Source organism: Lissotriton helveticus, chromosome 1_1 (genome assembly GCF_964261635.1).
Source record: "Lissotriton helveticus chromosome 1_1, aLisHel1.1, whole genome shotgun sequence".
NCBI lineage: Eukaryota > Metazoa > Chordata > Amphibia > Caudata > Salamandridae > Lissotriton > Lissotriton helveticus.
Genome location: NC_136057.1, coordinates 1,130,020,301 through 1,130,035,277, shown reverse-complemented (window position 1 = coordinate 1,130,035,277; position 14,977 = coordinate 1,130,020,301).

The window sequence follows — 14,977 nt, the reverse complement described above, 5'->3', positions numbered from 1 at the left end:
TCATATGACGCGCCGCGTTAGCGCATCCGGAAGTCATCCGGGGCGCGCAGCGCGTAACGTAAGCATAACAAGTCATGTGACTTGTTAATAAAACTTTTCATTGGTTCATTTTACTTTTCTTATTGTAATGATGAAAGGCTTGGTCATATGACCTAAAAATTACGCTTTTCATTACTTCCGAACATTATTTTTTCTTAAATATATGTTATAATGTTCCAGACTAATGTACTTTCCCGGAAATTTTACAACTGTCCTGCAAGTAAAATATATTCTTTTTTCGAGAAAAAGAGCGTTTCTTCGTCCCATGATGGAGCCGTTGAGCAAAAGAGGGTCGACCTGCTGTCTTAGTCGCCGATACGCCTGAATATGAGATTCTTATCGATCACTTTATGTTGCAGGAATAGAAAACACAACAGCCCTTGACCATTTATCTTTACTGCGTTCCTTCGTATTATACCTTTTACCCTTCATGTAATTGGTCTGCTTTATTTCACTTGCCTTTTAATGATTCTAAAACAGTGACTATTATTACAAACTTTACCAATGTATATACTACTACCATGTTTTCTTTTAAAAACCTTTATTGTGAAAATTTCATTATACAAATACGAGCCTATAACCACGTGGGCCGGCCACGGAGCAAACTGTAATCGTATGTGATGAGTAGACATTTACACTGTAGAGGAACGTAACGGGCGGGCCATTAGGTTGCAAGAACTAAGGTGTCTAACAGTTACGGAATCGGTGGACGTACATTTTATAATTAAAATACGACAGGGCCAGTTACAATAAAATTATCTAGATATACATTTGCGGGCAAGTACCATGGGTGACGTTAATTCGAACTTTCAACAGTACAGTAATCAATAACACATCAGAACTTAATATCAATAGGGATGTCGAAATATTCAATCAATTCTCGTCCCCGCCCGCCATGTGCTTCAAAACTGCATACGTATCTCGTGATTTCAAGGTTCTGCAACCAGTACACAACAAGGAGTTACGAGTCCCATTTATTCCGGCGCCATTTTGGGCGAGGACGGGCAGGTCCAGGATATAGTCAAAATGTCTCTACCAACCATCGACTATGATGATGTTCATATGCTGTATTTATTAGAGTCACACTCATCTGTCCACATGAAATTAATTTGCCACAATCTAAACATGTCATTTTAATCTTTCCAAAGTTCTTCTAAAAATTTGGGACCGTTTCCCTTGCCTCTGAAGCTCTCAGTGCCACTTCTTTGATGAATGTACTAGCAGGTCAGGGGTTCTCCTCCAAATCTCTCTTTTATGCAGCACTATAATTAATTGGTGCCACCTCTCCATATGACGATGCATGGTATAGTTACCACAACTATATTTTTTTTCGGTTCCTCTGGAGAGTTCATCGTGGCAGATGAAGCGTGTAACGTACCGGGCATTTACCTTTTTTTGCATGTACAGGAAAGGAAAAAAAAATCGAGCGTCCGAGTTCTAAGGTGTCCCAGGGCCATTTTAGTGGACCAGGCCCAAATCCAAAGAACAGGCCGCCATTTTGAGAGTCCTGTTGCAGCCGCCTGTCGCTGTAGCATCAAGAGCAGCCGAAACTCAGCTGAATGGCAACTGAAACGGTAAAGGGGCGCCCCACTACAGCAGACGAGCCAGGCCCAAATCCAAAGAACAGCTATCTCACAGGCTAATGGGGCGACCCACGCCGAGTTTCAGCATTGTAGGATGACCACACAAGTACAGCAACTTGCTAGACATCACCTCGGTGCCATCCGGATCTCGGCGCCCCACTGCAGATGAAGTGCCTCTCAACTATGAAACCACCACGGTGACATCCGGATCTTGGCGCGTTGTGCTGCCTTCGGCCTATTCGCACATCGGTCCGCTACTGACGCCATCTCACAGGCTAATGGGGCGACCCACGCCGAGTTTCAGCATTGTAGGATGACCACACCAGTACAGCAACTTGCTAGACATCACCTCGGTGCCATCCGGATCTCGGCGCCCCACTGCAGATGAAGTGCCTCTCAACTATGAAACCACCACGGTGACATCCGGATCTTGGCGCGTTGTGCTGCCTTCGGCCTATTCGCACATCGGTCCGCTACTGACGCCATCTCACAGGCTAATGGGGCGACCCACGCCGAGTTTCAGCATTGTAGGATGACCACACCAGTACAGCAACTTGCTAGACATCACCTCGGTGCCATCCGGATCTCGGCGCCCCACTGCAGATGAAGTGCCTCTCAACTATGAAACCACCACGGTGACATCCGGATCTTGGCGCGTTGTGCTGCCTTCGGCCTATTCGCACATCGGTCCGCTACTGACGCCATCTCACAGGCTAATGGGGTGACCCACGCCGAGTTTCAGCATTGTAGGATGACCACACCAACTTGCTAGACATCACCTCAGTGCCATCCGAATCTTGGCATCTCAACGCCTAGTGGTATCTTCCATACAAAAAATATTGTTACGCTGCCTTTGGCCCCATTCGCACATCAGTCCGCAACTTAGACATCACCTCGGTGCCATCCGGATCTTGGCATCTCAGCGCCTTGTGGTGTCAGTCAGAAAATATTGTTGTGCTGCCTTCGGCCTATTCGCACATCGGTCCGCTACTGACGCCATCTCACAGGCCAACGGGGTGCCCCACGCCGACTTTCAGCATTGTAGGATGGCCACACCAGTGCGGCAACTTGCTACACACCACCTCGGTGCCATCCGGATCTTGGCATCTCAGCGCCTTGTGGTCTCTTCTACACCGGAAATATAGTAGAAAATATTGTTGCGCTGCCTTTGGCCCCATTCACACATCAGTCCGCTACTGACACCATCTCACAGGCCAACGGGGCGCCCCACGCCGACTTTCAACATTGTAGGATGGCCACAGAAGTGCGACAACTTACTAGACACCACCTCGGTGCCATCCGGATCTTGGCGCGTTGTGCTGCCTTCGGCCTATTCGCACATCGGTCCGCTACTGACGCAAACTCACAGGCCAACGGGGCGCCCCACGCCGACTTTCAGCATTGTAGGATGGCCACACCAGTGCGGCAACTTCCTACACACCACCTCGGTGCCATCCGGATCTTGGCGCGTAGTGAAGCTGCAGCAGCTGCAAATAAGCTTCAGACAGTGTTACAACCGCTGCTCAGAACTCTCAACTATGACACCACCTCGATGCCATCCGGATCTTGGCGCGTTGTGTTGCCTTCGGCCTATTCGCACATCGGTCCGCTACTGACGCCGCCTCACGTGCCAACGTATTTTCTCCGCATTTTATACCCTATGCCGCATAACAGGTCATGTGACTTGTTTATAAAACTTTTCATTGGTTCATTTTACTTTTGGTTTCCTAATGATGGAAGGCTTGATCATATGACCTAAAAACAACACTTTTCATTGGATGAAAACTTTTTTTTTCCCCCAAACGATGAAAGCCCCACCTTGTTTCTGGATGTTTCAGACTGAAGCTGGCGTCACCATGAGAGCACCACCATCTCGTAGCTCCGTCGTGGTCATTCCGCGAGCAATCATGGCAGCCGCTCCCCACCAGAAGCCTGCAGGAGTCGGGGCCCCCAAAACTTTTGATGAATTCTCAAGGCGGAGGGGACGCTTTCGAGAATGGGGTCCAAGACCTAGCAGACAAGCGTCCGATTTCCAAGGTGTCCCAGGGCCATTTCAGTGGACCAGGCCCAAAAAGGAAACAGCCTGCCGCCATTTTGAGAGTCCTGTGACAGCCGCCTATCGCTGCACCGCAAGAGTGGGCGCAACTCAGCTGAATGGCGGATTTTGACACAGTGGACCAAAAGCGGACGGAATGGCAACTGAAACGGTAAAGGGGCGCCCCACTACAACAGACGAGACTCCACCTGGAGAGGCCCGTTCACGCCGCCTCCCCCGGGGCGCTCCACGCCGTTATTCGGAGCAGCATTGTAGGATACCAAAACCAGTGCGGCAACTTACTGGACATCACCTTGGTGCCATCGTTCTGCTGCCTTGGAACTATTCGCACAACAGTTTGCTACTGATGACCCACCCCCCGCGACGCCCCACGCCGTTATTTGCTGGGTGGCAACTTACTAGACATCACTTTTGTGTCATCTAGATTTCGGCGCGTTCTGCTGCCTTGGAACTATTCGCACAACAGTTTGCTACTGATCACCCACCCCCCGCGACGCCCCACGCCGGAAATCTGGACGTTGTGCTGCGTTGGGACTATTCGCACAGCCGACCGCTACTTCGTTGTTTTTCTCTAAAAATGTTTATATGTTATTACTATTTTTGTTTTCTTGTATATATTTATAAATTATTAAAGTTTTATAATCTTACTACTTTGTCGGAGTGCTATATATTTTTAATGTGACACATAATTGTAAAAACTTTGATGTACAAAGAGTCATCCCTGGAATCTTCCGCTTCACGCTCGGTCCCCTCCCCAATCACAATACAGGATGGTTTTCAGATAATAGCAACGCTTCTGCTGTGACGGATCTCATCGAGTGTGGGCCTTGATCTACTATAACTCCTTTGAAGACGGGTGATTCTTTACAGCTGTGGCTATAAACTACATCTGCAGGGCTAGCTGATAGCCTAGGACCGGCCTGGACAATCGGACACAGAGGAAAAGGAGTGTCAGAGGGTGCGGTAGTGAATAGGGCGAAAGGGAGGTGTCGGGCGGGCACAGGGTGTGATTCTCAGGGAAGAACAGCGCAGATGGGGGGAGGTTTATTACCCATGCATAAAACAGAGAGCGGGGGTGACCACTGCCTGGGGGAGATGCTTGCGAGGGTGGGGAGCCATGCTAAGGATCGACAGCGTGCACAGAGTGGATCTGGTCAAGGCATCTAAAATGGCTGCCGTGCACGACAAAAGTGTGGCATTTGAAAAAAGACAAGATGGCGCACACAATGTTTTTCAACAATTCCTGATTTCCTTCGAATCGAACGTTAACAGACGTTGGGGCATATTACCAAAGTTAAGCGATATTTATCCCTAACGATGCATTGCAAAGATTTTTTTACCGTCAGAAATTATCGCAGATAAACCTTGCTATTATCAAGGTTTATCGCAAATACGATAAAAAACGAGCGCAATGCATTAATATCGCTGAAAACTCCGCGATATTCATGCATTACCGAGCTAATGCTCTTAGCCATGTTATCCACCTCCCATTGGATAACATGGCTAAGAACTGCTCAGGGCAGCTGTTACTTTTTGGAGATATTCGCGCTTATCTCGAATATTTCCAAAAGTTGATAATAGGAGATAGCGATGTTAGCGACTGTTTCCAGTCGCTAACATCTTGGCATGCCCACTTTGCATGTCATTAGTGATAAATATCACTCACATGCAAAGTGGGGCCCAAGATGGTCGCTATCTCCTACTAGCCGTCGCTAACTGGTGCTAGCAACAGCTACGTAATACAGATATAATTTTATCTCCGCGAAGCGGAGCGCTGTTACAGATATATATCTTGTTTTTGAACGTTAATTTCTCAAAATGCACTGAAGCACATATATTGAGACCTAGCAAAGGCACATCGGGCTACCAGTCCCTAATATTTTACCAAGTTTCGTGCAAATCCATTCAGCCGTTCGATTATTATTATTATTTATTTTTTTTGCCCCGCGGGGCCCTTTTAAAACCTCCACATCAAACCTAGGGGATCAGCGAGGATCTACTATGCCCCCTTATGGTCATTTGCCCCTTCGCTTTGGCCTCCTCTTGTCTCTCGATCCTACCGAGAGACAAGATGGCGGCCGCTACGGACTGTTTGGAATGTTTACAGACACCGGAGAGCCAATCAGCTTCGCTTCGCAAAGCTCCGTAACGCGAAAAGTACGCGAAGCGGTCCGCTGTTACAGATATATATCTTTTTTTGAACGTTAATTTCTCAAAATCCACTGAAGCACATATATTGAGACCTAGCAAAGGCACATCGGGCTACCAGTCCCTACAATTTTGCCAAGTTTCGTGCAAATCCATTCAGCCGTAAGATTATTATTATATATTTTTTTTTTTGCCCCGCGGGGCCCTTTTAAAACCTCCACATCAAACCTAGGGGGTCAGCGAGGATCTACTATTCCCCCTTATGGTCATTTGCCCCTTCGCTTTGGCCTCCTCTTGTCTCTCGATCCTACCGAGAGACAAGATGGCGGCCACTACGGACTGTTTGCGGCCACTACGGACTGTTTGGAATGTTGACAGACGCCGGAGAACCAATCAGCTTCGCTTCACAAAGCTCCGTTGCGCGAAAAGTACGCGTCCTAGGCCGCTGCCCGGTCCGCGCTTACAGATATATATCTTTTTTTAAACGTTAATTTCTCAAAATCCACTGGAGTACATATATTGAGACCTACAAAAGGCACATCGGGCTACCAGTCCCTACAATTTTGCCAAGTTTCGTGCAAATCCATTCAGCCGTTCGGGCTAAAAGTGAGGCCAACCGCCCTATGGAAATTAACATGGGAAAAACGCGTTTTGGGACCCCCCTTTTTTCTCGGCCCCCCCTTGACGAACCCCCCCCAAATTTTCAAAGGCTGCTCAGAAACAAAATGTGCCATTTTCCTGAAAATTTCAGCCAATTCCGTCCACAAACGGCAAAGTTATTAGACATAGAATTTTCAAAAATCCCATAGAGAAAAAATCCTAACTATATATACCTACTGGCGACCGCCAGTAGGTAATATATATATATATATATATATATTCATATTCACAGAAAAAAACCATAGGTTTCACACACGTTATAGTTAAAAATTAGCATTTACAAAACCTTAAAAATTCACTGAAAAAACTATAGGTTTCACACATGTTATAGTTAGCTGGACATTTGACTCATACAAAACCATTGAAATTCCCCCGTTATAGTTAGTTCAGTTAACTATAACTCGCGCGCCCGCAATGCACTGCTGATGACGTCACATATTACATCACTCATGACATGGTCAGTGACTCACTCATGACATCACTGATGACATCTCAAATGACGTCACTGATTTCCAAGTGAAACCAGTAAAACCAGTCAATGTTAGCCTATAAAAGGATATTCAAGTTACTGTAAGTATGGTTAGAATTACTTTTCAGGATCAGTAGTTCGGCAGAATTTACAGGAATATTTTGCTCAATAGTGAAGGAAGGGCGCGGGGCCTGAGGTAACATGTGTGCAAACACACCCTATGGTGCGTTTTAGATTGGGGAATTAATTCCTCTTCAACCCTGAGGTCTCCTGTGAGCCAACTAGCCCACCAGGTACCTCCAGTATGCGCCAGGCAGCAGTGTTGCAGAGAGGTGTTCAAAGGGCACGCCCCCTTTTTACAACACTCTGCAACACAGCTCCGTGGCGCTTACTGGAGATACCTGTTGGACTAGTTGCCCCCTAGGGGACCTCTGGATTGAACAGGAATTAATTCCCAAACTTAAAACGCGCCTCAGGGCATGTTTGCACTCACATCAACTCAAGCCCCGCCCCCTACCTTCACCACTGTGCAAATGCGCCCTGTAGAGTGTTCTAAGTTGGGGGATTAAGTTCCCTTGCATACTGGAGGACCATGGGGGCCAACTAGCCCACCAGGAACCTCCAGTATGCACCAGGAGGCTGCGTTGCAGAGAGCTGTAATGAGACCACGCCCCTTTTTACACCTCTCTGCAACGCAGCTCCCTGGAGCGTTTGCAGAGGGGAAACTAATTCCCCTTGCATACTGGGGGTCCCTGGAGGCCAACTAGCCCACCAGGAGCCTCCAGTATGCGTTCGAGAGGTGTAAAATAATTACTTTGCCCCGGCGGTGGCGGTCCCGGGACAGTGTTGGGGGGATTGGGGCCCCCACACTTATTTTTCACTATGCCCTCAGGATTTGCTCCCCCCCCGGGGGGTTATTTGAAAAAAAGCAAACTGTTTTGTACCCCGTGATTTAAAAAAAAAAAATTGGCCTTGGGGGTCTTTGTGGGACCCCCTGAGCACGCCTAGGGGGTCAGAGTGTTTCTACTCTGCCCCTTTTTGCATTCGCACGTTTGTTTTTCTCCTTTCTTGTGCCTCGGTCTACCGAGCACAAGATGGCTGTCAACACTTCCTGGTTTGGAGTGTTCATAGCCAATAGCAGGCAGCTCGTGCTCAGAAAGGTACGAGTACCGCACGAGTACTGTACGAGTACCGCACGAGTACTGTACGAGAACCTTACGCGTACCCTGCGATTTGTGTCATAAAAAAAATTGGGGGAGCCTTTGGGGGTCCTTGTGGGACCCCCTGAGCAGGCCTAGGTGGTCAGGGTGTTTCTACCCTGCCCCCCTTTTACGTTCTACAAGTTTGTTTTTCTGCTTTCTTGTGCCTCAGTCTACCGAGGCACAAGATGGCTGCCAACACTTTCTGGTTTGGAGTGTTGACAGACAGTTGACAGCCAATGAGCATGCAGCTCATGCTCGGAAAGGTACGCGTACGTACGATTACCGCACGCGTACTGTACAGAGTACAGTACAGAGTACGGTAAGCTTCTATAGATCTACTTATGATTTTACTTATGATTTTCTCAGGAACTACTGAACGGATTTACACCATTTAACAAAAAGCATGATCTGCGAACCGAACTCTACCTCTCTGCCAAATTTGGTGTAATTCCGTTCAGCCATTCGGGCTGTAGCCCTGGCTAAAGGTCCTATAGAAAATTGCATGGGGAAAACACGTTTTGGGACCCCCCTTTTTTCTCAGCCCCGCTTCACGAATCACCCCCAAACTTTCAGGGAAGGAGCAGAGCGGAGCGGAGCTGGCCATTTTCTTGGAGACATTCGCGAAGATTCGTCCACCAGCGACAAAGTTATTCCAAATAGAATGTTGCTGATTTCCTATGGAAACTAGGTTTTTAACTATAACTACCTATTGTTATATATATATATATATATATATATATATACATACATACATACATATATATATATATATATATATATATATTCACTGAAAAAACCATAGGTTATAGACCATATATAGTTAGGAATTAGCATTTACAAAACCTTGAAAATTCACTGAAAAAACCATAGGTTATAGACCATATATAGTTAGGAATTAGCATTTAAAAAACCTTTTTTTACTCACACAAAACCATTGAAATTCCATATATAGTTAGTTAGTTGCACTAACTATATATCGCGCACCCGCAATCCACTGCTGATCATGTCACATATTACATCATTCATGACATGGTCAGTGACATCACTGATGACATCACTGATGACATCTCAAATGACATCACTGATGACATCACTGATGACAACATCCAGTGACTGTATGTTTCTGTAAAGTTAAAATATGTCTTACATATTGAAGAATGAGTGGAAGTATACGTGTCTGGACGAAGGATTTAGTAGGTGCATGACTGAATGTATGAGTGAGTGGTTAAATGTGTCTCACTGAGTGCATGGGTTAGTGACTAAACTGTCTTAATTTGTGCATCATTATGTCTGTTGTTCTGTAAACTGCTGCATGTGTTGATCAGTAGCTATATGATTAACCATATGGGTTATTGATTGATTGTCCAAGTATTTGTATGGGAGACTGAGTGTGTGTGTGGCTGGCTGGGAGGTGTGTGACTCTGTGCAGATCAATGTGTACTTGTATCAATGATTGTATAAGAGAGTAAGTATGTGTTAGTATATGTTTGAAAATGTAAGGTGCTCTATGTTTAACTGTATAGACAAGAAAATGGAAGTGTGATTGATTCTTTACAGGACTGACTAGGTGTGTGAGTAACTCCATGGATGAGTGGCAGAGTGTGAGTGTCTGTATAGGTGTATGAGTGCATATGATAGTGTTGTAAAGATGAGTGATTGTATGTATGAATGATTGTATGGGTGAATGAGTGAATGTGTGTGTAGACGTAGGAATCAGTGAGTGCGTATGTAGTAACTAGTATTGGTGTGTCAATGGGATCAAAAATTATACTCTGTATTTAACACTGGGTGTAACAGAGGTTATATTAAAATGTGAGGAGATGCATTGTATTGTCACATGAATGATATCATCAGTAATGTGGTCATTGATGTCAAATTAGATGTCATCAGTGATGTCATCAGTGATGTCATTTGAGATGTCATCAGTGATGTCATCAGTGATGTCACTGACCATGTCATGAATGATGTAATATGTGACATGATCAGCAGTGGATTCCGGGTGCGCGATATATAGTTAGTGCAACTAACTAACTATATATGGAATTTCAATGGTTTTGTGTGAGTAAAAAAAGGTTTTTTAAATGCTAATTCCTAACTATATATGGTCTATAACCTATGGTTTTTTCAGTGAATTTTCAAGGTTTGTAAATGCTAATTCCTAACTATATATGGTCTATAACCTATGTTTTTTTCAGTGAATTTCATTGGTTTTTTAAAAGCTAATATCTATATCTGTAAAATATATTCTTTATTACGTGACGTATCACGTAGCCACGTGAGACGCCTTATGACACGTCGCATAACCGTGACGTATCGGCTCTGCAGTGCAAACAAAACCCGTAACGTAAGCGCGCCGGAGCACGCTTACAGATATATATATATCTTTTTTAACCTTAATTAGACAAAATCCACACGTGCACATATCTTGAGGCCTTGCAAAGGCACATCAAACAAACAGTCCCTACAATTTTTCAAAGTTTTCTTGATAATCTATTCCATAATTTTTTTTTTACTGTTTCTCTTGTTACGCTTACCGGGACGCTACCCGGTACGCGAACCGGACGCTCCAAAAACACAAGATGGCAGACTCCCGTTACGCTGCCGGTTAGCTGCCCGGTTCGCGTACCGGGAAGCGCCTCTACCGCGAAAAATCGCAATTTTTTTTTTTTGCCCCGCGGGGGACTTTAATATCCCCCTCATCAATCCTAGGGGGTCAGGAGGGGTTTACCTTGCCCCCTTTCCTTCATTTCCCCCTTCGTTTTTCACCACATCTTGTCTCTCGAACCTACCGAGAAACAAGATGGCGGCCGCTCCGGACTGTTTACAATGTTGACAGCTACGCTGCCGGTTAGCTGCCCGGTTAGCTGCCCGGTGAGCTGCCCGGTTCACATACCGGGACGCGCCTCTACTGCGAAAATTTTAATTTTTTTATTTTTTGCCCCGCGGGGCACTTTAATATCCCCCTCATCAATCCTAGGGGGTCAGGAGGGGTCTACCTTGCCCCCTTTCCTTCATTCCCCCCTTCGTTTTTCATCACATCTTGTCTCTCGATCGTACCGAGAGACAAGATGGCGGCCGCTCCGGACTGTTTAGAATGTTGACAGACACCGGAGAGCCAATCAGCTTCGCTTCGCGAAGTTCCGTTACGCGTCAGGTACGCGAACCGGGGCGCTGCCCGGAGCGCGCTTACAGATATATATATTTTTTTGAACGTTAATTTCTCAAAATCCACTGGAGCACATATATTGAGACCTAGCAAAGGCACATCGGACTAACAGTCCCTACAATTTTGCCAAGTTTCGTGCAAATCCATTCAGCCGTTCGGGCTAAAAGTGAGGCCAACCGCCCTATGGAAATTAACATGGGAAAAACGCGTTTTGGGACCCCCCTTTTTTCTCGGCCCCCCCTTGACGAACCCCCCCCCGAATTTTCAAAGGCTGCTCAGAAACAAAATGTTCCATTTTCCTGAAAATTTCAGCCAATTCCGTCCACAAACGCCAAAGTTATTAGACATAGAATTTTCAAAAAACCCATAGAGAAAAAATCCTAACTATATATACCTACTGGCGACCGCCAGTAGGTAATTACCTACTGGCGGTCGCCAGTAGGTATATATAGTTAGGATTTTTTCTCTATGGGATTTTTGAAAATTCTATGTCTAATAACTTTGGCGTTTGTGGACGGAATTGGCTGAAATTTTCAGGAAAATGGCACATTTTGTTTCTGAGCAGCCCTTGAAAATTTGGGGGGGGGTTCGTCAAGGGGGGGCCGAGAAAAAAGGGGGGTCCCAAAACGTGTTTTTAACATTGAGTTTTCCATAGGCCGGTTGGCCTCACTTTTAGCCCGAACGGCTGAATGGATTTGCACAAAACTTGGCAAAATTGTAGGGACTGGTAGCCCGATGTGCCTTTTGTAGGTCTCAATATATGTGCTCCAGTGGATTTTGAGAAATTAACGTTTAAAAAAAGATATATATCTGTAACAGCGGACCTGGCAGCGTCCCAGGACGCGTACTTTACGCGCAACGGAGCTTTGTGAAGCGAAGCTGATTGGTTCTCCGGCGTCTGTCAACATTCCAAAAAGTCCGTAGCGGCCGCCATCTTGTCTCTCGGTAGGATCGAGAGACAAGAGGAGGTCAAAACAAAGGGGGAAATAACTATAAGGGGGCATAGTAGATCCTCGCTGACCCCCTAGGTTTGATGTGGAGGTTTTAAAAGGGCCCCGCGGGGCAAAAAAAAATAATAATAATAATAATCGAATGGCTGAATGGATTTGCACGAAACTTGGCAAAATATTAGGGACTGGTAGCCCGATGTGCCTTTGCTAGGTCTCAATATATGTGCTCCAGTGGATTTTGAGAAATTAACGTTCAAAAAAAGATATATATCTGTAACAGCGCTCCGCTTCGCGTAACGGAGGTTTGCGAAGCTGATTGGTCATTCTGTCACTGGGCTATAGTTGGGCTACATCTGGCTGATATTTGGGCTACATTTGTTTTTTTGTGTGTCTGGCAGCCATCTTTGGGCTACATTGGGCTACATTGGGCTTCATTGGGCTACATTGGGCTACATTTGGGCTCCAACATATATATAGGCCAATTTAGCCCAATATATATTTTTCAAAGTTAATTTTCGTAAAAACCACTGGAGCATATATCTTGAGACATAGCAAAGGCACATCGGGCTACCAGTCCCTACAATTTTGCCAAGTTTCGTGGAAATCTATTCAGCCGTTCGAGCTAAAAGTGAGTCCAACCGCCCTATGGAAATGAAGGAAATGAATGGGTAATTTGTAATTAGCAAATAGCTCATTGCAAACTAGGAATGGTAAAGAATCGCTATTTATTCCTTAAAGCTCGCTATTTAGGAAATGCAAAAAACTTTGATGATACATATGGCGGTTCATCTCTAACAAGATAAGAAGCATAGGGATACATTTATGATGACTGGCGCATCACCAGGGATGTGTTAGTCATTCTGTGCCGCTGTTCCGTCACCTATGGTGTGCTGCATTTACAATGCGGCGCATCATGGGGCAAAAACAGCACAGATGCGTGATGTATCTGTGCCGTAAAGGTGGCGCATTGCTGGAGTTGTATCGCAAGTGTGATGAAGATCCAGCAAGGGCCGGGGGTGCCCCTGTCGCAGGGTTTCTGTTCTCACACAGAACTGTGGACAGAGGATTGGAACCTCGGCGAATTAGGGTGTCCCAAAACTCACGTTAGTAATCAAAAACTCCTTAGCAAGCTAGGTACAGTGTCACATTGGATATAACAAACTCTCAATGTTTAGACAATCCAGAATATGAACTTATAGTACCTCAGGATACGTGGAACTCATGAACAGTCGGTCGTTATATATTTCTTAGAAACCAGAACATGGAGTTAAGAAGAACACATGTGTATTTGAAATGTTTATTTACTAATGCCGTCTTCTCAGGCGTAGTATCTTAGATAATAGAAGTACACATATTATCAGTAGCAAAATTACCAGCATAGTTACTAGTACATAAAAAGCGAATGGTGATAGTATGTTAACATGCTGTAAATGAATAAGAGTTAGCAACACTTATAAGCAGCCGCGGGCCGTGGAGGGAGTTACGGTGAGGCAGGGAGGCGGGGAGGGGGAGAAGCAGGGTGGAGAATACAAATACACATATTATCAGTAGCAAAATTACCAGCATAGTTACTAGTACATAAAAAGCGAATGGTGACAGTATGTTAACATGCTGTAAATGAATAAGAGTTAGCAACACTTATAAGCAGCTGCGGGCCGTGGAGGGAGTTACGGTGGGGCAGGGAGGCGGGGAGGGGGAGGGGCAAGGTAGAGAGGGCTCCACCCTGCTTCTCCCCCTCCCCGCCTCCCTGCCTCACCGTAACTCCCTCCACGGCCCGCGGCTGCTTATATCTCACCCTCCCTAATACACATATTATATTATTTGCTAAGAAGGTCTCTTTGTGTTGGTTTAGGGCGTGCCCATACTTTAGTGTCTTAGATTTGAAGGAATCACATCAGCATACACCAGCTCTCTCTTCATGTGAACCGCATCAACTGTTGTGTATGTGTGTTCGGCAAAGCAATATAAAACCCGCCTCATGCCCAGAATTGGCAGAAGTTGCACTTATGTTATGAGTATGAAGTCGTGGAGATCAGACCTCATAACAATTCTGTATCGTGTTGTTCTTGAAACTTTAGCACTCGCTGTACAGATATAGTTTAACAAGCAAAGCAGATAGTAGAGCAATAACATATTATTCTCATGTAAACCACGATGAACTACTAGGTGGAAAGCTAAAGCAACAACTAAGTGTCGTGTGCAGAAGTTGCAAAAAAGGAAAAATGGCGTTTAAACCGGTAATGAGCCCATGCTAACTTAACACGGTGTAAAGATATCCAGGACCTAGATGACACCTCCCCATGATCCGGAAACGAACTGAATAAGATAATAGAAGTGCCATCTCATGAGAGCAGATTGCAACTTTATATGTGGACGGTCCGCAAGGTAAAGCATTAAAAACTAGGAAAATTTAATGCTAAAGAAAAATAAAACAGCCAAGTACTTTATCGAGTCTTAAGCCAATAGGCAAGGTAAATAATAAAAACTTGACAAATAAGTCAATGAATTGTCAGTGAAATGCTAGTACTCAGCATATCAAACATGAAAAAGGTCTATGACATAACTGTGTATGCAAAATAAGCTGCAACAGCCTCCAATAGGAAGTCCCCGTCTTCATCCGAAAACAGTTCAGCCATCCAATTTAAAAGCGGAAAAGAACATACGTGCTCTCCCAGCACCGGATCCTCTATCACCATCAGAGGAC